Source organism: Lathyrus oleraceus, unplaced genomic scaffold (genome assembly GCF_024323335.1).
Source record: "Lathyrus oleraceus cultivar Zhongwan6 unplaced genomic scaffold, CAAS_Psat_ZW6_1.0 chrUn0275, whole genome shotgun sequence".
NCBI classification, from domain to species: Eukaryota; Viridiplantae; Streptophyta; class Magnoliopsida; order Fabales; family Fabaceae; genus Lathyrus; species Lathyrus oleraceus.
This window is the reverse complement of record NW_026112666.1, coordinates 1-25,163: the sequence shown is the minus strand read 5'-3', so window position 1 is coordinate 25,163 and position 25,163 is coordinate 1. Positions and strand designations below refer to the sequence as shown.

The 25,163-nt window shown below is 29.7% G+C and overlaps 3 pseudogenes; all 3 read right to left on the bottom strand.

Moving 5' to 3' along the window:
- Window positions 1-5,263: 5,263 nt before the first annotated feature.
- Window positions 5,264-8,853, bottom strand: LOC127113351 (alpha-L-arabinofuranosidase 1-like; annotated as a pseudogene).
- Window positions 8,854-14,108: 5,255 nt separating this feature from the next.
- On the bottom strand, window positions 14,109-18,681 carry LOC127113350 (alpha-L-arabinofuranosidase 1-like; annotated as a pseudogene).
- A 4,365-nt stretch (window positions 18,682-23,046) lies between these two features.
- LOC127113349 (alpha-L-arabinofuranosidase 1-like) lies at window positions 23,047-25,088 on the bottom strand (annotated as a pseudogene).
- Window positions 25,089-25,163: the final 75 nt, after the last annotated feature.

Genomic DNA, 25,163 nt, shown 5'->3' with positions numbered 1-25,163 from the left:
TGTAAATTTGTAATGTATTTTTGTTAATCATTTTCACTCGTATTTATCAAGGAAGAACAATCTATAAATTGAAGATAGTGATAAGGATGATGAGTTGTTAACAATATAATATATAAGTTGGATGTTTTCTATTTTTAAATTAGATTGTTATGTACTAACGTGTAAAATATTCTCATCATACCTCATAATGGATTATTGTGCAACTCTGTCAATAAACAATTAATATATATTATTTTTACATCTATTGCATAAATGGGACATCTTTCCCCATCCATCACTTGTCTTTCAGGTATGAACACGGTACGAACTTAATTCACTATTGGAATATCTTTCCCCTCCTACTAACTCTAACATGTTCTAGACACGGGTCACTGAATCAATTATCGAATGGAACATCTCTCCACTTCCAATATCTCTTACATGAGCTAGACACTCTATATATATTATATTTCCTTCCCTGGTCACCATTTATCATAGTCAGACTCGATTCATATATGCAAATGTCATTCACTCTCGACTATTTTTGAAAGCTTTGGGCATCTATAAAGCCATAATATTCCTCGCACAGTTCTAAAAAAAATTCCTTCAAAATCGATAGTTCGTCACATATACCAACTAGGGTATTCTCTAGTTCCCTAATATCACATTCTTTACCGACCATTTACAACACATACCGACTAGGGCTTCTATCGTGTCTGAATGTCATGTATCTAGGTTAATTCCCCTTTGTAAACCTAGTTTTATCTCACATTCTTTCACTAGCCTACTAGGGTTCGCATATTAACCAATTAGACCAATAAGAGTCTATACTTTCAAAGCTTATCTAATTATGGTGTATGCTTTTATCGACTTACCTATTAGGGCTTTATTCATGCATATAAATTTTAGTCACAATTAGTCGTGAATGAGGCATAAAAGTATGTTAACACATCCTAAGTACATGTCATTGCACCATAGCCACACAACTAAGGCATACAAGTGAAAATCATCAAAGTTACATAAGGTGTAGTCAGTTACACTAAAGGTGTTGCACTAACTCTTTGTCCTAAAAATATGCAAATTTTAGAGATGGTAACCGATTACACTTTTGGTGTAACCGGTTACACCAACTTGTTGTTTCATAAAAAAAATGAGTTTTCAGGGGTGGTAATTGAATACACCAATAGTGCAATCAGTTACACCTGCAAATGTTTTCTGAATTTCCCAAAATCCATCAATTTTTCATACAAACCACAACTAACATATTACATGCATTAATTCTCATCAATTATAATACATGAAAAATGTTTAGAGGTGAAAACTTGTCATCACTCAACAAGATCATATATTTCACACTCGAGATCTTTATTGCATATGCAAGCTTCATCTATGAACATATGGTGAACACCCTTAACACCTTAGGCCCATCAAGGATTCATGAAATTTTAGATTACCAACATAGATTGCAACAAATTCACAGTAATCATATTCTCCCACATACATGTATCTTTACAGTCTATCAATCCACGTTGCATGAAATTTCCCTAACCCTGACATGCAATTTCCTATAAAGGAATATTCCCCAAAGTGATAACTACCTAGAACCCCACCTTTAAGCTAATGAAACCTTAGCTTTGAGATTGATGATGATGATCTTGGGTGTTAGAAACTTCCACTATTTTCCTTGCATTCAAGGTTCCAACCAAGATTCTCAAGAGTTTGATGAATTGTGGAAATGATGATGAAAATTTATGATTAAAAGTTTCCTTGTTGCTTTTTCTTCAAGAAACTACAATTTCTTCACATATGCAAGTTGAATTGAAGAAGTTGAGCAAGAACTTTTCCCGTTACTTCCTGAAGGAACTCGCCTCTCCCTCGTCTCTTTATCTATCTTTCTCAAAATTTGATTTAAAAGATAGAATGGAAGTAAAAAAATGAGGGATTCTTATTTCATTTTTCCATAGAGAGTTCACATGCACAAAGATTTAATTACCCTTGTAATCCATTATAATTCACTATTGACAATGTTGATATCTTAATCGTGGTTTAAAAAACTTCATTAGGGTTCATCTCCTCATTAACAAGAGATTAAACCAATAATAGACAATGATCATGTTATTATAGAATGTACGCCATTAAATCCTCCCCCTTAATTAAAATTTTTTCCTCAAATTTAGAGATTTACACGAACAAATGAAGGTACAAATCTTGCATCTCCGATTCCAGTTCCCACGTGGCCTCGTCCGGGTGTGATTCTTCCTAAAGGATTTTAACGATGTGGGTTTATTTCTTCCTTAACTCTTAGATGGCACAATCCATTATACTTCGTGGTTGAGGTTCGAAGAAGAGAACAAATTTTACTCAACCATGTACGGAAAAATAAGTAGAAGCGAATCCATAATGAATTAGGATGAATTGGTAAACCTCTCTTATGCACTTCCCTTATAATTGATCATCTCAAATAGGAATCATTTGGTACACAAATCCTCTAGTTAAATATGAGAATTACATCCATGTCTTGATTGAAACTAAAATAATCAAACCTAGATTGCAACTTCAAATCCAACAACTGACTTTGCCAAATCCTCTCCGTCATGTCACATGTAATACTCGGGTTGATAATTAGGATACAATGCTAATTATAAGTCCATGCAAACTAAAGATCAATATTTTGAAACCTTTCCAATAGCTCTAGCTCTAACACCATCAATTTAGCCATACACATTTCCTTCCTGGGTGGTACTTCAACTAGAAATCATAATTTTTCACATATTCCATCCATCTCCTTTGCCGCATATTCAATTACTTTTGAACAAAGAGCTATTTCAGGATCTTATGACCGGTGTACATTTCAAAATGAAACCCATACAAATAATGGAACCACATCTTGAGTGAAAAAATAATAACAGCTAACTCAAGATCGTGCGACTGATAGTTCTCTTTATGAGGCTTCAACTACTGAGACACATACACTACAACCTAACCATTTTTATTAGGATACCTCTTTATCCCTCCTATGAAGCATTAGAAAATACTTCATAAGATTGATTAGGATTAGGAATTATTAGAACGGGAGTGGTGGTTTACTTCTTTTTTAACTTAATAAAACTCCGTTTGCACTCTGAATTCCAAGGAAACAAAATGCCTTTTCGAGTGAGTCTAGTCATTGGCAATTCCAATTGAGAAGAGCCTTTGATAAATCTCTGATAATATCCAGGCAGCCCTGAAAAGCTTCTCACCTGAGGAGCGCTCTTGGGTCTCTCCCAATTAATCACAACTTCCACTTTTGAGAATCCACTACTACACCTCCTTTAGATATGACATGACCAAGAAACATCAATTTGGTCATCCATAAATCAAACTTGCTAACTTTTTCAACAAGTTACTTTTCCTGCAAAACTAATAGAACAATCCTTAAATGCTCCAAGTGGTCTCATGAAGTATGTAAGTAAATTCGGATATCGTTTATAAAGATTACCATAAAATGATTAAGATAACGTTGGAATATACGGTTCATGTAATCCATAAAGACGACGATAACATTAGTCACTCTGAATGGCTTTACAAGGAATTTTTAATGATCATATTGAGTCCTAATTGCATACTTCGGTGTATCAGAACTTTTCACTAAAATTTTATGTAACCCGACCGTAAATCAATCTTTAAGAGAATGCATGATCTTTTCAAGTGATCCTGAAAGTCATTGATCTTGGGTATGGGTATACTTGTTCTTGATGGTAACTTTGTTCAACTGAAGTTAGTCGATGCACAGATGCATCCCATCATCCTTCGTCTTCACGAACATGAACAGAGCTCCCCCCAAAGACACACTCGGCGGATGAAATCTTTATATAACAATCCTTCAAATTAACTCTTTAATTCTCAGAGCTCGATCGGCGACATACGCTACATGACAACAGAAACTAGAGTCGTTCCAAGAACTAGATCAATGGAGAATTCCACTTCTCTTTCAGGAGGTAGAGAAATGACATCCTCGGGGAATACTTCGAGAAAATCACAAACTACTGGAATTTGCAAGACATTCATCTTTTCACTCGAATCCATTGTGAGAATTAAGAGAAAGACTTTTTCTAACTCAAACAAACAATTTTCTAGGTTTACCGTACCTTCCCAAATAAAGAGTTATACCCCAATAGATTGAGTATAACTAATTTGTTAATTCGTCATAATACTAAATAAATAAATAATTTTAAGGAATAGACGCAATTAACAAATATTGAGATACAAAATTCTAAAAAAGGTCCGATCGTTTTTAATATATCATATATTTAATCTTTTTATTTTATTTTCTATTAAAAACAAAACCTTTATAAAAATCCCCAATTTTTCATATTTTGTACAGTAATGTTGTTTTGTTGAGATTAAGCAATATTTATGGATACAAGTTTATATTACTTAAGAATGATTTAGGACATCCGATAAATTATCCATTAATATTTTTTCTTCTCGTGAGTTCAGTTGGATTAAAATTTAACACGTGGATTCGCATAGGTGGTGATTTTTACTGTTTGTTTTTGAGTTGTATATAAGATTTTTCTCTTTCTTTTGTTGATTTGTTTCTTTTTATTGGATGCTTTTTCCTTTTGTTTTAGTATTGTCGAAAAAGAAAAAATAACACCAACTAAAGAAAGAAGACACCCAAAAACACTCAACAATACCAAACACACCATCACCAAAAGCAACAATCACAGTCAATATATTAAATTACACTTCATACATAGCATTTAAGTTACTTGGAAATTTTATTATTATTATAATTATTATTATTCAAAAATTATATTATTATTATTATTATTATTATTATCATCAATGTTATTATTATTATTATTCATATACATGTTATAAACAAAGGATTATTACTCTTGAAATTATTTCAACCAATGTATTTTACTAAATTTGTTTAGAGTTTTATATTTGACATAATTATAATTAGTAAAACACACGTATATTCTATATAAGTCTGATATCTACAGTTTTTGAAGGTAACAAAACTTTCCCTTTCTTTATTTTCAATAACCACATCTCTACGGGTCACCATATTTTAATTTTTATTATATATCTAAAGATTGCAATGTGTTGTTGTCTCCATTTAGTTTTAATGTATCAAACTTTTTTTTGGCTTAAGTACATTTTTTTATTGATTTTGATATTAAAATTCATAAATAAAAAGAAATAGAAATATATAAAATGCATATGGATGGTAAACCGAGAAATACTTTAGGTAATAGAAATAAAAATGTACATATTTATTTCATTTACTCCTTTAAATTAATAAATCAAATGATGTAACTGAATAAGGAGCAAGTTCAACATTCATGTCATTGCTTGCATTTTCAAGTGAAGCTCTTTTGGGTACAATCTGTACATATACAAAATGAAACAAAATCATGTATTAGAATTTTTTTATATATATAATCAATGTTGATTAACCTTAAATTTAAACAACTTATAAAAAATTTAAATTAAAACATAAAAAAATTCATTTCAAAATATTACAATATATATCTATGACAAACTACGTATTTTGTTTAAAAATAAAGTGTACCTTTGTTGGTTCGGTGAAAGAATTTTCATCCATTTTATTTAAAGATGTAAGCATCATTTTTGATGAACCAGATCGTTGCACATTTGATTTTAAATTATTTATTAAAATCTCTAAATTTTCAATTGAGCTTCCAAAGTTTACTACCTGCAATAAGTGCACAATCAAATAATTAATAATTAAATACTTTAAATCAAAATATATTCCTTATAAAAAATTTGAGTTATTTTACCTTGACTTTTAGATAATTTTTCCCATCTTGAGAATTTGTATACTGAATTGCAGAAGCAACAATCGAGCTAGAAGAATTGTAGAGAGTTGAATTAAGAAATATTGCTCCATTAGAATCAATGAAAAATTGTTGGAGCCAATAACTTGGAGTTCCATAATTTTGATAAGTGTTGAATACAATTGCATCTGGTATCCAACTGTTTCATATAAAAATATAAATTAAATAAATCATATATTTATTTACATACATAAATAATAAATAATAAATAAATGATAATAAATTAGAAAATTACTATTTGTCATTTGTGTTTACAAAGAGTGGTGCATAAGCAACCATGCTGACGACATCGCTGTAGAAAATTGAAAAATGATTAAAATTTAACTCAAAAAACACAAACTTTATAAATTAAATATCATAAAATTTATATATAATAAAATCTAACCTATTTTTTTCAAGTCCAATAAGAAATGCAGCTTCAGCCACAGCTGCATAAAGGCTTCCATTGCCTGCATCTTCCTTCCAAACAGCATACTCACTAACATATGCCTATAAATTGTAATTAATAAAACATGAGCAAATTTATATATCAATAATATTTTACATGCCTATTTTACCTTCTAAATTAATCATTTTTAAATAAATAATTTTTTTAATAATAAAACCTTTGGACCGGATCGTGGTGCTTTATCGAATTTGGTATACTGGGAAAACATGTCCTTAGAATTTGTATAAATCTAACAATTGAAAAAAGTATTAGTAATAATGTAAGATACTCAACCTAAACTCAAATTTAATAATTATAAATAAATAATAATAATATTAATAGTAATAATAATAAATTGAAAAAACAATTAATAATTAAATCAGCAATATTATTACATGAAAATCATAAAGGTCTGCAGGATGATTTAATGGATATTGAGAACCATCACAATTTGAGATAATTTGAATATCAGGATATCTATCTTTTATAGCTTTATAGAACTCGAGATAATTTCCTTGATAGTTATGTTTACCACAATCTTCATTCCCAACTCCAACATATCTCAAATCAAATGACTTTGGATGTCCCATGGAAGCTCTAAGAGAACCCCATTTTGATTCTGGAGAACCTCTAGCAAACTCAATACCATCTAGAGCTTCCTAATAATTAATGATCAAAAAGTATAAATAACAATTAATTAATTAATTAATTAATTAAAAATATAAATATAATCTAGATAATAAAAAATAATATTAAGGAAATTATACTTGTACAAATGGTGAAATTGCAGACGTATTAATTTCATCATGATGACTAATACCATTATTAAACACCCATATTGGATATGCACCAAGATCCTCTGATAACTGTTTAACAAACAAAAAAATTATTAATTTTTAATTTAATAAAAATACAATTAATATTTAAAAATAGAAAAGAAAAATTACTTGAAGCCCTTCAAAATAACCAAATCCATCATCGGTCCAATACTTCCATATATCATTATAGTGGCCAGGTCTCTCTTCCCATGCTCCAACTGTATCTTTCCATCTAAATGCATATTTAAGGTAATCTCCTTCAACATAACAACCACCTATATAAAAAAATATAATATATATTTATCACTTAATAAAAAATTTAATAAAAAAAAGATGGAAAAGAATAAAAAAATTCCATTAAAAAAATAATTATTCGCAGTGATTCCAACTCAATATTATTGTATCATACCTGGGAATCTAAAAGTTTTTGGCTTTAAATCTGCCACCATTTGAAAAAGGTCATTTCGAAAACCATGACCCTGTTGTGTCCAATAATGATTAATGAGATAAATTCTTATAAAAGAGAAAAAATTAAATAATCTAAGAATAAATAAATATAAATATAATTTTATGCATAATATACCTTATATGTATCTAAAGGCATGGCTGAGATTTGATCTAACCATAATACTCCTTTTTTGTTTGTTGTTATTTGTAGGTTCGAATTGTGATTAGTGCTTTTGGCTTCAAGAATTATTTCCATCTTACTCCACTTTGTAGCATTAACTCCAGAAGCTCTGATGTTGATTCATTAATAACTTAATAATTAGTTTAATTTTGTTTCACAATAATAAAATTAATGAACTTTTATTAATGAACAAGACGTTGTTTCAAAAAATTAATTAAAGAAATAGAATTATAACCTTATTTGGTTGAAGCTAATTTGACACCATTATCAGATCCAACAAATGAAATTTGTAAATTAATTCGACCAAGTGATCTAACATAGAATACTACTTTATATTTCTTCCCTTCCTCGATATTCTGATTATATAAAACATTGTAAAAAATATTATGAATACCTTTAATTTTTCATATGATAAATAAAATGTTGTATTAATTGATACTCACCATTCCCCAAAAACCAGGATTGGAAATACCAACACCACCACGTGGACAAGATTTTCTATGACAAAGAACATCCATACGTAATGCAATTTTATTACGCTCAAAACAAGAAGAATGTTCCGTTGATACAATAATGGATGATTGATTTTCTCCAATAATTGTCCACGGATAATATTTGAGGTCCCATTAATGGAACCTTCTGCTTCAAAACCTGAAACATTAATTTACAAAAGATATAATATAATGCAATAGATCTAACAGTTGAAAAAATATTAAAATTGATAAAAAAAAAACTAACATAAATTTTCAAAGAAAATACATGAAACTTGTCTCTTATTAGAAAAATAAATTCAAAGGTGAATTTTTTCTGTGAGAATATATATACCTCGATTATTCACAAGTTCTGCCCATAATCCTCCAGCTCCCGCATGATTAATCTCCTGAAAAATATATATTACATCAATGTATTATAAGATAACACTACCAGAGTACTTTATCTGGAATCATTAAATTTATTTAAGTATATTGAACTCTAGTTTACTTCAAAAAATGCTCCAAAAAATGTATCTGGAATAAGCCTTCCAGAACCAGCATCAATTACTAGTTTTGATGTGATCTCATTGGCATTAACACCATAGTGGCATGTAGAAATAACCAAAAACACGCCTAAATATAAAATAAAATAAGTGAGAGAACTTAAGAAAGACATTGTAAATTTGTAATGTATTTTTGTTAATCATTTTCACTCGTATTTATCAAGGAAGAACAATCTATAAATTGAAGATAGTGATAAGGATGATGAGTTGTTAACAATATAATATATAAGTTGGATGTTTTCTATTTTTAAATTAGATTGTTATGTACTAACGTGTAAAATATTCTCATCATACCTCATAATGGATTATTGTGCAACTCTGTCAATAAACAATTAATATATATTATTTTTACATCTATTGCATAAATGGGACATCTTTCCCCATCCATCACTTGTCTTTCAGGTATGAACACGGTACGAACTTAATTCACTATTGGAATATCTTTCCCCTCCTACTAACTCTAACATGTTCTAGACACGGGTCACTGAATCAATTATCGAATGGAACATCTCTCCACTTCCAATATCTCTTACATGAGCTAGACACTCTAATATATATTATATTTCCTTCCCTGGTCACCATTTATCATAGTCAGACTCGATTCATATATGCAAATATCATTCACTCTCGACTATTTTTGAAAGCTTTGGGCATCTATAAAGCCATAATATACCTCGCACAGTTCTAAAAAAAATCCTTCAAAATCGATAGTTCGTCACATATACCAACTAGGGTATTCTCTAGTTCCCTAATATCACATTCTTTACTGACCATTTACAACACATACCGACTAGGGCTTCTATCGTGTCTGAATGTCATGTATCTAGGTTAATTCCCCTTTGTAAACCTAGTTTTATCTCACATTCTTTCACTAGCCTACTAGGGTTCGCATATTAACCAATTAGACCAATAAGAGTCTATACTTTCAAAGCTTATCTAATTATGGTGTATGCTTTTATCGACTTACCTATTAGGGCTTTATTCATGCATATAAATTTTAGTCACAATTAGTCGTGAATGAGGCATAAAAGTATGTTAACACATCCTAAGTACATGTCATTGCACCATAGCCACACAACTAAGGCATACAAGTGAAAATCATCAAAGTTACATAAGGTGTAGTCAGTTACACTAAAGGTGTTGCACTAACTCTTTGTCCTAAAAATATGCAAATTTTAGAGATGGTAACCGATTACACTTTTGGTGTAACCGGTTACACCAACTTGTTGTTTCATAAAAAAAATGAGTTTTCAGGGGTGGTAATTGAATACACCAATAGTGCAATCAGTTACACCTGCAAATGTTTTCTGAATTTCCCAAAATCCATCAATTTTTCATACAAACCACAACTAACATATTACATGCATTAATTCTCATCAATTATAATACATGAAAAATGTTTAGAGGTGAAAACTTGTCATCACTCAACAAGATCATATATTTCACACTCGAGATCTTTATTGCATATGCAAGCTTCATCTATGAACATATGGTGAACACCCTTAACACCTTAGGCCCATCAAGGATTCATGAAATTTTAGATTACCAACATAGATTGCAACAAATTCACAGTAATCATATTCTCCCACATACATGTATCTTTACAGTCTATCAATCCACGTTGCATGAAATTTCCCTAACCCTGACATGCAATTTCCTATAAAGGAATATTCCCCCAAAGTGATAACTACCTAGAACCCCACCTTTAAGCTAATGAAACCTTAGCTTTGAGATTGATGATGATGATCTTGGGTGTTAGAAACTTCCACTATTTTCCTTGCATTCAAGGTTCCAACCAAGATTCTCAAGAGTTTGATGAATTGTGGAAATGATGATGAAAATTTATGATTAAAAGTTTCCTTGTTGCTTTTTCTTCAAGAAACTACAATTTCTTCACATATGCAAGTTGAATTGAAGAAGTTGAGCAAGAACTTTTCCCGTTACTTCCTGAAGGAACTCGCCTCTCCCTCGTCTCTTTATCTATCTTTCTCAAAATTTGATTTAAAAGATAGAATGGAAGTAAAAAAATGAGGGATTCTTATTTCATTTTTCCATAGAGAGTTCACATGCACAAAGATTTAATTACCCTTGTAATCCATTATAATTCACTATTGACAATGTTGATATCTTAATCGTGGTTTAAAAAACTTCATTAGGGTTCATCTCCTCATTAACAAGAGATTAAACCAATAATAGACAATGATCATGTTATTATAGAATGTACGCCATTAAATCCTCCCCCTTAATTAAAATTTTTTCCTCAAATTTAGAGATTTACACGAACAAATGAAGGTACAAATCTTGCATCTCCGATTCCAGTTCCCACGTGGCCTCGTCCGGGTGTGATTCTTCCTAAAGGATTTTAACGATGTGGGTTTATTTCTTCCTTAACTCTTAGATGGCACAATCCATTATACTTCGTGGTTGAGGTTCGAAGAAGAGAACAAATTTTACTCAACCATGTACGGAAAAATAAGTAGAAGCGAATCCATAATGAATTAGGATGAATTGGTAACCTCTCTTATGCACTTCCCTTATAATTGATCATCTCAAATAGGAATCATTTGGTACACAAATCCTCTAGTTAAATATGAGAATTACATCCATGTCTTGATTGAAACTAAAATAATCAAACCTAGATTGCAACTTCAAATCCAACAACTGACTTTGCCAAATCCTCTCCGTCATGTCACATGTAATACTCGGGTTGATAATTAGGATACAATGCTAATTATAAGTCCATGCAAACTAAAGATCAATATTTTGAAACCTTTCCAATAGCTCTAGCTCTAACACCATCAATTTAGCCATACACATTTCCTTCCTGGGTGGTACTTCAACTAGAAATCATAATTTTTCACATATTCCATCCATCTCCTTTGCCGCATATTCAATTACTTTTGAACAAAGAGCTATTTCAGGATCTTATGACCGGTGTACATTTCAAAATGAAACCCATACAAATAATGGAACCACATCTTGAGTGAAAAAATAATAACAGCTAACTCAAGATCGTGCGACTGATAGTTCTCTTTATGAGGCTTCAACTACTGAGACACATACACTACAACCTAACCATTTTTTATTAGGATACCTCTTTATCCCTCCTATGAAGCATTAGAAAATACTTCATAAGATTGATTAGGATTAGGAATTATTAGAACGGGAGTGGTGGTTTACTTCTTTTTTAACTTAATAAAACTCCGTTTGCACTCTGAATTCCAAGGAAACAAAATGCCTTTTCGAGTGAGTCTAGTCATTGGCAATTCCAATTGAGAAGAGCCTTTGATAAATCTCTGATAATATCCAGGCAGCCCTGAAAAGCTTCTCACCTGAGGAGCGCTCTTGGGTCTCTCCCAATTAATCACAACTTCCACTTTTTGAGAATCCACTACTACACCTCCTTTAGATATGACATGACCAAGAAACATCAATTTGGTCATCCATAAATCAAACTTGCTAACTTTTTCAACAAGTTACTTTTCCTGCAAAACTAATAGAACAATCCTTAAATGCTCCAAGTGGTCTCATGAAGTATGTAAGTAAATTCGGATATCGTTATAAAGATTACCATAAAATGATTAAGATAACGTTGGAATATACGGTTCATGTAATCCATAAAGACGACGATAACATTAGTCACTCTGAATGGCTTTACAAGGAATTTTTAATGATCATATTGAGTCCTAATTGCATACTTCGGTGTATCAGAACTTTTCACTAAAATTTTATGTAACCCGACCGTAAATCAATCTTTAAGAGAATGCATGATCTTTTCAAGTGATCCTGAAAGTCATTGATCTTGGGTATGGGTATACTTGTTCTTGATGGTAACTTTGTTCAACTGAAGTTAGTCGATGCACAGATGCATCCCATCATCCTTCGTCTTCACGAACATGAACAGAGCTCCCCCCAAAGACACACTCGGCGGATGAAATCTTTATATACAATCCTTCAAATTAACTCTTTAATTCTCAGAGCTCGATCGGCGACATACGCTACATGACAACAGAAACTAGAGTCGTTCCAAGAACTAGATCAATGGAGAATTCCACTTCTCTTTCAGGAGGTAGAGAAATGACATCCTCGGGGAATACTTCGAGAAAATCACAAACTACTGGAATTTGCAAGACATTCATCTTTTCACTCGAATCCATTGTGAGAATTAAGAGAAAGACTTTTTCTAACTCAAACAAACAATTTTCTAGGTTTACCGTACCTTCCCAAATAAAGAGTTATACCCCAATAGATTGAGTATAACTAATTTGTTAATTCGTCATAATACTAAATAAATAAATAATTTAAGGAATAGACGCAATTAACAAATATTGAGATACAAAATTCTAAAAAAGGTCCGATCATTTTAATATATCATATATTTAATCTTTTATTTTATTTTCTATTAAAAACAAAACCTTTATAAAAATCCCCAATTTTTCATATTTTGTACAGTAATGTTGTTTTGTTGAGATTAAGCAATATTTATGGATACAAGTTTATATTACTTAAGAATGATTTAGGACATCCGATAATTATCCATTAATATTTTTTTCTTCTCGTGAGTTCAGTTGGATTAAAATTTAACACGTGGATTCGCATAGGTGGTGATTTTTACTGTTTGTTTTTGAGTTGTATATAAGATTTTTCTCTTTCTTTTGTTGATTTGTTTCTTTTTATTGGATGCTTTTTCCTTTTGTTTTAGTATTGTCGAAAAAAAAAAATAACACCAACTAAAGAAAGAAGACACCCAAAAACACTCAACAATACCAAACACACCATCACCAAAAGCAACAATCACAGTCAATATATTAAATTACACTTCATACATAGCATTTAAGTTACTTGGAAATTTTATTATTATTATAATTATTATTATTCAAAAATTATATTATTATTATTATTATTATTATCATCAATGTTATTATTATTATTATTCATATACATGTTATAAACAAAGGATTATTACTCTTGAAATTATTTCAACCAATGTATTTTACTAAATTTGTTTAGAGTTTTATATTTGACATAATTATAATTAGTAAAACACACGTATATTCTATATAAGTCTGATATCTACAGTTTTTGAAGGTAACAAAACTTTCCCTTTCTTTATTTTCAATAACCACATCTCTACGGGTCACCATATTTTAATTTTTATTATATATCTAAAGATTGCAATGTGTTGTTGTCTCCATTTAGTTTTAATGTATCAAACTTTTTTTTGGCTTAAGTACATTTTTTTATTGATTTTGATATTAAATTCATAAATAAAAAGAAATAGAAATATATAAAATGCATATGGATGGTAAACCGAGAAATACTTTAGGTAATAGAAATAAAAATGTACATATTTATTTCATTTACTCCTTTAAATTAATAAATCAAATGATGTAACTGAATAAGGAGCAAGTTCAACATTCATGTCATTGCTTGCATTTTCAAGTGAAGCTCTTTTGGGTACAATCTGTACATATACAAAATGAAACAAAATCATGTATTAGAATTTTTTATATATATAATCAATGTTGATTAACCTTAAATTTAAACAACTTATAAAAAATTTAAATTAAAACATAAAAAAATTCATTTCAAAATATTACAATATATATCTATGACAAACTACGTATTTTGTTTAAAAATAAAGTGTACCTTTGTTGGTTCGGTGAAAGAATTTTCATCCATTTTATTTAAAGATGTAAGCATCATTTTGATGAACCAGATCGTTGCACATTTGATTTTAAATTATTTATTAAAATCTCTAAATTTTCAATTGAGCTTCCAAAGTTTACTACCTGCAATAAGTGCACAATCAAATAATTAATAATTAAATACTTTAAATCAAAATATATTCCTTATAAAAAATTGAGTTATTTTACCTTGACTTTTAGATAATTTTTCCCATCTTGAGAATTTGTATACTGAATTGCAGAAGCAACAATCGAGCTAGAAGAATTGTAGAGAGTTGAATTAAGAAATATTGCTCCATTAGAATCAATGAAAAATTGTTGGAGCCAATAACTTGGAGTTCCATAATTTTGATAAGTGTTGAATACAATTGCATCTGGTATCCAACTGTTTCATATAAAAATATAAATTAAATAAATCATATATTTATTTACATACATAAATAATAAATAATATAATGATAATAAATTAGAAAATTACTATTTGTCATTTGTGTTTACAAAGAGTGGTGCATAAGCAACCATGCTGACGACATCGCTGTAGAAAATTGAAAAATGATTAAAATTTAACTCAAAAAACACAAACTTTATAAATTAAATATCATAAATTTTATATATAATAAATCTAACCTATTTTTTTCAAGTCCAATAAGAAATGCAGCTTCAGCCACAGCTGCATAAAGGCTTCCATTGCCTGCATCTTCCTTCCAAACAGCATACTCACTAACATATGCCTATAAATTGTAATTAATAAAACATGAGCAAATTTATATATCAATAATATTTTACATGCCTATTTTACCTTCTAAATAATCATTTTTAATAAATAATTTTTTAATAATAAAACCTTTGGACCGGATCGTGGTGCTTTATCGAATTTGGTATACTGGGAAAACATGTCCTTAGAATTTGTATAAATCTAACAATTGAAAAAAGTATTAGTAATAATGTAAGATACTCAACCTAAACTCAAATTTAATAATTATAAATAAATAATAATAATATTAATAGTAATAATAATAAATTGAAAAAACAATTAATAATTAAATCAGCAATATTATTACATGAAAATCATAAAGGTCTGCAGGATGATTTAATGGATATTGAGAACCATCACAATTTGAGATAATTTGAATATCAGGATATCTATCTTTTATAGCTTTATAGAACTCGAGATAATTTCCTTGATAGTTATGTTTACCACAATCTTCATTCCCAACTCCAACATATCTCAAATCAAATGACTTTGGATGTCCCATGGAAGCTCTAAGAGAACCCCATTTTGATTCTGGAGAACCTCTAGCAAACTCAATACCATCTAGAGCTTCCTAATAATTAATGATCAAAAAGTATAAATAACAATTAATTAATTAATTAATTAATTAAAAATATAAATATAATCTAGATAATAAAAAATAATATTAAGGAAATTATACTTGTACAAATGGTGAAATTGCAGACGTATTAATTTCATCATGATGACTAATACCATTATTAAACACCCATATTGGATATGCACCAAGATCCTCTGATAACTGTTTAACAAAAAAAAAATTATTAATTTTTAATTTAATAAAAATACAATTAATATTTAAAAATAGAAAGAAAAGAAAATTACTTGAAGCCCTTCAAAATAACCAAATCCATCATCGGTCCAATACTTCCATATATCATTATAGTGGCCAGGTCTCTCTTCCCATGCTCCAACTGTATCTTTCCATCTAAATGCATATTTAAGGTAATCTCCTTCAACATAACAACCACCTATATAAAAAAATATAATATATATTTATCACTTAATAAAAAATTTAATAAAAAAAAGATGGAAAAGAATAAAAAAATTCCATTAAAAAAAATAATTATTCGCAGTGATTCCAACTCAATATTATTGTATCATACCTGGGAATCTAAAAGTTTTTGGCTTTAAATCTGCCACCATTTGAAAAAGGTCATTTCGAAAACCATGACCCTGTTGTGTCCAATAATGATTAATGAGATAAATTCTTATAAAAGAGAAAAAATTAAATAATCTAAGAATAAATAAATATAAATATAATTTTATGCATAATATACCTTATATGTATCTAAAGGCATGGCTGAGATTTGATCTAACCATAATACTCCTTTTGTTTGTTGTTATTTGTAGGTTCGAATTGTGATTAGTGCTTTTGGCTTCAAGAATTATTTCCATCTTACTCCACTTTGTAGCATTAACTCCAGAAGCTCTGATGTTGATTCATTAATAACTTAATAATTAGTTTAATTTTGTTTCACAATAATAAAATTAATGAACTTTTATTAATGAACAAGACGTTGTTTCAAAAAATTAATTAAAGAAATAGAATTATAACCTTATTTTGGTTGAAGCTAATTTGACACCATTATCAGATCCAACAAATGAAATTTGTAAATTAATTCGACCAAGTGATCTAACATAGAATACTACTTTATATTTCTTCCCTTCCTCGATATTCTGATTATATAAAACATTGTAAAAAATATTATGAATACCTTTAATTTTTCATATGATAAATAAAATGTTGTATTAATTGATACTCACCATTCCCCAAAAACCAGGATTGGAAATACCAACACCACCACGTGGACAAGATTTTCTATGACAAAGAACATCCATACGTAATGCAATTTTATTACGCTCAAAACAAGAAGAATGTTCCGTTGATACAATAATGGATGATTGATTTTCTCCAATAATTGTCCACGGATAAATATTTGAGGTCCCATTAATGGAACCTTCTGCTTCAAAACCTGAAACATTAATTTACAAAAGATATAATATAATGCAATAGATCTAACAGTTGAAAAAATATTAAATTGATAAAAAAAAAACTAACATAAATTTTCAAAGAAAATACATGAAATTTGTCTCTTATTAGAAAAAAAAATTCAAAGGTGAATTTTTCTGTGAGAATATATATACCTCGATTATTCACAAGTTCTGCCCATAATCCTCCAGCTCTACTCTCCAGCTCCCTGACAATCCTCCTCCAAGCTACTTCCTGCTCCCAGCATCTCGTAGGCTTCTGGCTGAATCTTGCTCCTTCCCAAGCTCATCTCAGCTTCCATCTTCCCCCCTAGCTCTTTATCCCCCGCATGATTAATCTCCTGAAAAATATATATTACATCAATGTATTATAAGATAACACTACCAGAGTACTTTATCTGGAATCATTAAATTATTTAAGTATATTGAACTCTAGTTTACTTCAAAAAATGCTCCAAAAAATGTATCTGGAATAAGCCTTCCAGAACCAGCATCAATTACTAGTTTTGATGTGATCTCATTGGCATTAACACCATAGTGGCATGTAGAAATAACCAAAAAAACGCCTAAATATAAATAAAATAAGTGAGAGAACTTAAGAAAGACATTGTAAATTTGTAATGTATTTTTGTTAATCATTTTCACTCGTATTTATCAAGGAAGAACAATCTATAAATTGAAGATAGTGATAAGGATGATGAGTTGTTAACAATATAATATATAAGTTGGATGTTTCTATTTTTAAATTAGATTGTTATGTACTAACGTGTAAAATATTTCATCATACCTCATAATGGATTATTGTGCAACTCTGTCAATAAACAATTAATATATATTATTTTTACATCTATTGCATAAATGGGACATCTTTCCCCATCCATCACTTGTCTTTCAGGTATGAACACGGTACGAACTTAATTCACTATTGGAATATCTTTCCCCTCCTACTAACTCTAACATGTTCTAGACACGGGTCACTGAATCAATTATCGAATGGAACATCTCTCCACTTCCAATATCTCTTACATGAGCTAGACACTCTAATATATATATTTCCTTCCCTGGTCACATTTATCATAGTCAGACTCGATTCATATGCAAATGTCATTCACTCTCGACTATTTTTGAAAGCTTTGGGCATCTATAAAGCCATAATATTCCTCGCACAGTTCTAAAAAAAATTCCTTCAAAATCGATAGTTCGTCACATATACCAACTAGGGTATTCTCTAGTTCCCTAATATCACATTCTTTACGACCATTTACAACACATACCGACTAGGGCTTCTATCGTGTCTGAATGTCATGTATCTAGGTAATTCCCCCTTGTAAACCTAGTTTTATCTCACATTCTTTCACTAGCCTACTAGGGTTCGCATATTAACCAATTAGACCAATAAGAGTCTATACTTTCAAAGCTTATCTAATTATGGTGTATGCTTTTATCGACTTACCTATTAGGGCTTTATTCATGCATATAAATTTTAGTCACAATTAGTCGTGAATGAGGCATAAAAGTATGTTAACACATCCTAAGTACATGTCATTGCACCATAGCCACACATCTAAGGCATACAAGTGAAAATCATCAAAGTTACATAAGGTGTAGTCAGTTACACTAAAGGTGTTGCACTAACTCTTTGTCCCAAAAATATGCAAATTTTAGAGATGGTAACCGATTACACTTTTGGTGTAACCGGTTACACCAACTTGTTGTTTCATAAAAAAAATGAGTTTTCAGGGGTGGTAATTGAATACACCAAAAGTGCAATCAGTTACACCTGCAAATGTTTTCTGAATTTCCCAAAAATCCATCAATTTTTCATACAAACCACAACTAACATATTACATGCATTAATTCTCATCAATTATAATACATGAAAAATGTTTAGAGGTGAAAACTTGTCATCACTCAACAAGATCATATATTTCACACTCGAGATCTTTATTGCATATGCAAGCTTCATCTATGAACATATGGTGAACACCCTTAACACCTTAGGCCCATCAAGGATTCATGAAATTTTAGATTACCAACATAGATTGCAACAAATTCACAGTAATCATATTCTCCCACATACATGTATCTTTACAGTCTATCAATCCACGTTGCATGAAATTTCCCTAACCCTGACATGCAATTTCCTATAAAGGAATATTCCCCAAAGTGATAACTACCTAGAACCCCACCTTTAAGCTAATGAAACCTTAGCTTTGAGATTGATGATGATGATCTTGGGTGTTAGAAACTTCCACTATTTTCCTTGCATTCAAGGTTCCAACCAAGATTCTCAAGAGTTTGATGAATTGTGGAAATGATGAAATGAAAATTTATGATTAAAAGTTTCCTTGTTGCTTTTTCTTCAAGAAACTACAATTTCTTCACATATGCAAGTTGAATTGAAGAAGTTGAGCAAGAACTTTTCCCGTTACTTCCTGAAGGAACTCGCCTCTCCCTCGTCTCTTTATCTATCTTTCTCAAAATTTGATTTAAAAGAGAATGGAAGTAAAAAAATGAGGGATTCTTATTTCATTTTTCCATAGAGAGTTCACATGCACAAAAGATTAATTACCCTTGTAATCCATTATAATTCACTATTGACAATGTTGATATCTTAATCGTGGTTTAAAAAACTTCATTAGGGTTCATCTCCTCATTAACAAGAGATTAAACCAATAATAGACAATGATCATGTTATTATAGAATGTACGCCATTAAATCCTCCCCCTTAATTAAAATTTTTTCCTCAAATTTAGAGATTTACACGAACAAATGAAGGTACAAATCTTGCATCTCCGATTCCAGTTCCCACGTGGCCTCGTCCGGGTGTGATTCTCCTAAAGGATTTTAACGATGTGGGTTTATTTCTTCCTTAACTCTTAGATGGCACAATCCATTATACTTCGTGGTTGAGGTTCGAAGAAGAGAACAAATTTTACTCAACCATGTACGGAAAAAATAAGTAGAAGCGAATCCATAATGAATTAGGATGAATTGGTAACCTCTCTTATGCACTTCCCTTATAATTGATCATCTCAAATAGGAATCATTTGGTACACAAATCCTCTAGTTAAATATGAGAATTACATCCATGTCTTGATTGAAACTAAAATAATCAAAATATACATCACAACATCCAAACCAACAATGCATGAAATGCGCAAATCCTCTCCGTCATGTAATGTAATACTCGGGTGATAATTAGGATACTGCTAATTATAAGTCCATGCAAACTAAAGATCAATATTTTGAAACCTTCCAATAGCTCTAGCTCTAACACCATCAATTTAGCCATACACATTTCCTTCCTGGGTGGTACTTCAACTAGAAATCATAATTTTCACATATTCCATCCATCTCCTTTGCCGCATATTCAATTACTTTTGAACAAAGAGCTATTTCAGGATCTTATGACCGGTGTACATTTCAAAATGAAACCCATACAAATAATGGAACCACATCTTGAGTGAAAAAATAATAACAGCTACTCAAGATCGTGCGACTGATAGTTCTCTTTATGAGGCTTCAACTACTGAGACACATACACTACAACCTAACCATTTTTATTAGGATACCTCTTATCCTCCTATGAAGCATTAGAAAATACTTCATAAGATTGATTAGGATTAGGAATATTAGAACGGGAGTGGTGGTTTACTTCTTTTTTAACTTAATAAAACTCCATTGCACTCTGAATTCCAAGGAAACAAAATGCCTTTCGAGTGAGTCTAGTCATTGGCAATTCCAATTGAGAAGAGCCTTTGATAAATCTGATAATATCCAGGCAGCCCTGAAAAGCTTCTCACTGAGGAGCGCTCTTGGGTCTCTCCCAATTAATCACAACTTCCACTTTTTGAGAATCCACTACTACACCTCCTTTAGATATGACATGACCAAGAAACATCAATTTGGTCATCCATAAATCAAACTTGCTAACTTTTTCAACAAGTTACTTTTCCTGCAAAACTAATAGAACAATCCTTAAATGCTCCAAGTGGTCTCATGAAGTATGTAAGTAAATTCGGATATCGTTTATAAAGATTACCATAAAATGATTAAGATAACGTTGGAATATACGGTTCATGTAATCCATAAAGACGACGATAACATTAGTCACTCTGAATGGCTTTACAAGGAATTTTTAATGATCATATTGAGTCCTAATTGCATACTTCGGTTGTATCAGAACTTTTCACTAAAATTTTATGTAACCCGACCGTAAATCATCTTTAAGAGAATGCATGATCTTTTCAAGTGATCCTGAAAGTCATTGATCTTGGGTATGGGTATACTTGTTCTTGATGGTAACTTTGTTCAACTGAAGTTAGTCGATGCACAGATGCATCCCATCATCCTTCGTCTTCACGAACATGAACAGAGCTCCCCCAAAGACACACTCGGCGGATGAAATCTTTATATAACAATCCTTCAAATTAACTCTTTAATTCTCAGAGCTCGATCGGCGACATACGCTACATGACAACAGAAACTAGAGTCGTTCCAAGAACTAGATCAATGGAGAATTCCACTTCTCTTTCAGGAGGTAGAGAAATGACATCCTCGGGGAATACTTCGAGAAAATCACAAACTACTGGAATTTGCAAGACATTCATCTTTTCACTCGAATCCATTGTGAGAATTAAGAGAAAGACTTTTTCTAACTCAAACAAACAATTTTCTAGGTTTACGTACCTTCCCAAATAAAGAGTTATACCCCAATAGATTGAGTATAACTAATTTGTTATTCGTCATAATACTAAATAAATAAATAATTTTAAGGAATAGACGCAATTAACAAATATTGAGATACAAAATTCTAAAAAAGGTCGATCGTTTTAATATATCATATATTAATCTTTTATTTATTTCTATTAAAAACAAAACCTTTATAAAAATCCCCAATTTTTCATATTTGTACAGTAATGTTGTTTTGTTGAGATTAAGCAATATTTATGGATACAAGTTTATATTACTAAGAATGATTTAGGACATCCGATAAATTATCCATTAATATTTTTTCTTCTCGTGAGTTCAGTTGGATTAAAATTTAACACGTGGATTCGCATAGGTGGTGATTTTTACTGTTTTGTTTTTGAGTTGTATATAAGATTTTTCTCTTTCTTTTGTTGATTTGTTTCTTTTTATTGGATGCTTTTTCTTTTGTTTTAGTATTGTCGAAAAAGAAAAAATAACACCAACTAAAGAAAGAAGACACCCAAAAACACTCAACAATACAAACACACCATCACCAAAAGCAACAATCACAGTCAATATATTAAATTACACTTCATACATAGCATTTAAGTACTTGGAAATTTTATTATTATTATAATTATTATTATTCAAAAAACTATTATATTATTATTATTATTATTATCATCATGTTATTATTATTATATTCATATACATGTTATAAACAAAGGATTATACTCTTGAAATTATTTCAACCAATGTATTTTTACTAAATTTGTTTAGAGTTTTATATTTGACATAATTATAATTAGTAAAACACACGTATATTCTATATAAGTCCGATATCTACAGTTTTGAAGGTAACAAAAACTTTCCTTTCTTTATTTTCAATAACCACATCTCTACGGGTCACCATATTTAATTTTTATTATATCTAAAGATTGCAATGTGTTGTTGTCTCCATTTAGTTTAATGTATCAAACTTTTTTTGGCTTAAGTACATTTTTTATTGATTTTGATATTAAAATTCATAAATAAAAAGAAATAGAAATATATAAAATGCATATGGATGGTAAACCGAGAAATACTTTAGGTAATAGAAATAAAAATGTACATATTATTTCATTTACTCCTTAAATAATAAATCAAATGATGTTAACTGAATAAGGAGCAAGTTCAACATTCATGTCATTGCTTGCATTTTCAAGTGAAGCTCTTTTGGGTACAATCTGTACATATACAAAATGAAAACAAAATCATGTATTAGAATTTTTTATATATAATCAATGTGATTAACCTTAAATTAAACAACTTATAAAAAATTTAAATAAAACATAAAAAATTCATTTCAAATATTACAATATATATCTATGACAAACTACGATTTTGTTTAAAATAAAGTGTACCTTTGTTGGTTCGGTGAAAGAATTTTCATCCATTTTATTTAAAGTGTAAGCATCATTTTGATGAACCATCAGTTGCACATTTGATTTAAATTATTTATTAAAATCTCTAAATTTTCAATTGAGCTTCCAAAGTTTACTACCTGCAATAAGTGCACAATCAAATAATTATATTAAATACTTTAAATCAAAATATATTCCTTATAAAAAATTGAGTTATTTACCTTGACTTTTAGATAATTTTTCCCATCTTGAGAATTTGTATACTGAATTGCAGAAGCAACAATCGAGCTAGAAGAATTGTAGAGAGTTGAATTAAGAAATATTGCTCCATTAGAATCAATGAAAAATGTTGGAGCCAAAACTTGGAGTTCCATAATTTGATAAGTGTTGAATACAATTGCATCTGGTATCCAACTGTTTCATATAAAAATATAATTAAATAAATCATATATTTATTTACATACATAAATAATAAATAATAAATAAATGATAATAATTAGAAAATACTATTTGTCATTTGTGTTACAAAGAGTGGTGCATAAGCAACCATGCTGACGACATCGCTGTAGAAAATTGAAAAATGATTAAAATTTAACTCAAAAAACCACAAACTTTATAAATTAAATATCATAAAATTTTATATATAATAAAATCTAACCTATTTTTTTCAAGTCCAATAAGAAATGCAGCTTCAGCCACAGCTGCATAAAGGCTTCATTGCCTGCATCTTCCTTCCAAAACAGCATACTCACTAACATATGCCTATAAATTGTAATTAATAAAACATGAGCAAATTTATATATCAATAATATTTTAAATGCCTATTTTACTTCTAAATTACTCATTTTAAATAAATATTTTTTTAATAATAAAACCTTTGGACCGGATCGTGGTGCTTTATCGAATTTGGTATACTGGGAAAACATGTCTTAGAATTTGTATAAATCTAACAATTGAAAAAAGTATTAGTAATAATGTAAGATACTCAACCTAAACTCAATTTAATAATTATAATATAAAAAACAAATAATAATAATATTAATAGTAATAATAATAAATTGAAAAAACAATTAATAATTAAATCAGCAATATTATTACATGAAAATCATACAGGTCTGCAGGATGATTTAATGGATATTGAGAACCATCACAATTTGAGATAATTTGAATATCAGGATATCTATCTTTATAGCTTTATAGAACTCGAGATAATTTCCTTGATAGTTATGTTTACCCCAATCTTCATTCCCAACTCCAACATATCTCAAATCAAATTGACTTTGGATGTCCATGAGCTCTAAGAGAACCCCATTTTGTTCTGGAGAAACTCTAGCAAACTCAATCCCATCTAGAGCTTCCTAATAATAATGATCAAAAAGTATAAATAACAATTATTAATTAATTAATTAATTAAAAATATAAATATAATCTAGATAATAAAAACTAATATTAAGGAAATTATACTTGTACAAATGGTGAAATTGCAGTATTAATTTCATCATGATGCCTAATACCATTATTAAACCCCATATTGGATATGCACCAAGATCCTCTGATAACTGTTTACAAACAAAAAAATTATTAATTTTTAATTTAATAAAATACAATTAATATTTAAAAATAGAAAAGAAAATTACTTGAAGCCCTTCAAAAATAACCAAATCCATCATCGGTCCAATACTTCCATATATCATTATAGTGGCCAGGTCTCTCTTCCCATGCTCAACTGTATCTTTCCATCTAAATGCATATTTAAGGTAATCCCTTCAACATAACAACCCCTATATAAAAAAAATATAATATATATTATCACTAATAAAAAATTTAATAAAAAAAAGATGGAAAAGAATAAAAAA